This window comes from Eimeria tenella, genomic scaffold (genome assembly GCF_000499545.2).
Source record: "Eimeria tenella Houghton genomic scaffold, Eth_scaff1864, whole genome shotgun sequence".
NCBI classification, from domain to species: Eukaryota; Apicomplexa; class Conoidasida; order Eucoccidiorida; family Eimeriidae; genus Eimeria; species Eimeria tenella.
In genome coordinates this window covers 1,436-2,484 of record NW_013541702.1, presented here as the reverse complement: position 1 = coordinate 2,484, position 1,049 = coordinate 1,436, and the positions used below count along the sequence as shown (strand labels likewise).

At 59.6% G+C, this 1,049-nt stretch overlaps 1 protein-coding gene across 1 annotated transcript in view; it reads left to right on the top strand.

Moving 5' to 3' along the window:
- ETH_00040280 (ribulose-phosphate 3-epimerase, putative) overlaps window positions 1-1,049 on the top strand; it is a gene marked incomplete at both ends in the record, with an annotated part of 3,907 nt that overhangs the window by 2,224 nt on the left and 634 nt on the right. The window lies entirely within an intron of this gene.

Here is a 1,049-nt window from a genome sequence, read left to right as displayed (position 1 = left end):
CTGCTGCTGCTGCTGCTGCTGCTGCTGCTGCTGCTGCTGCTGCTGCTGCTGCTGCTGGCGTTCCAAGAGTAAGTGCCGTCGAGGCCCGCGCCCAGCAGCAAAGCGCCAGTCTCTTTGTCTTGGAAAAGAATTTGTGTCTCCGGCTTGAAGAGCCAGAAGCCTGGGGAGTAGCTGCGGGGGTTTTTGCTGCTGCAGTTGAGAGCAGCAGCAGCAAAGTCCGGGCCCGCTGCTGCTGCTTCTGCTGCTGCTGCAGGCAGGCAGCTCGCAGCAGCAAACTCCCCCTCAGGCAAATGCAGATACGCCCACTGGCTCAGGTACTCTTCGTAGAAGGGGCGGTCCAGTGCAGCAGCAGCCACCCCACGGGGTCTTCTTCTGCTGTGATTGCTGCTGCTTCTTCCGACTTGCCCATTTCCTCTGCGTCTTCAACAGCAACAGCAGCAGCAGAATCGTCTGCTGCTGCTCCTGCTGCTGGCACTGTGGATTCGCTGCAGTAATTGTAAAAGTCCAGCTGTGCTGCTTCCAGCAGCAAACAAGAATTATAAAAACGCATAAAAGGACTCCGCAGCACAAAGTCTGCTGCTGCTGCTGCTGTCTCTCCAAAGAACAGCAGCAGCTCCCCCAAAGACAAACCCACCAGCCCAGACTCCATGCACCCACACTCTTCCTCCTGCTGCTGCTGCAGCTGCTCCTGCTCCTGCTGCTGCTCCTGCTGCTGCTGGGGCTGCTGCTGCTGCTGCTGAGGCTGCAGCAAGGTAATGGGCTTGTCCCAGGGGCCGTCGGGCACGGAGAGGGCCTTTGCTGCTGCCATGGATGTTCCTGCTGCTGCTGCTGCTGCTGCCGCTGCTGCGCCTGTCTTGAGCTTATGCACCACAGACACGGCAGTTTCGGCTAGCGAAGCGTCTGCTGCTGCTGCTGCTGGTGCTGCTGCTGCGGGTGCTGCGCTGCTAGTGCACGCCCGAATTGCTGCAGCAACAACAGCAGCAGCTTTTGCCGGGTCTCCACACTTGCTGCTGCTGTTGCTGCTGTCCCCTGTATGGATTTGCTGCTGC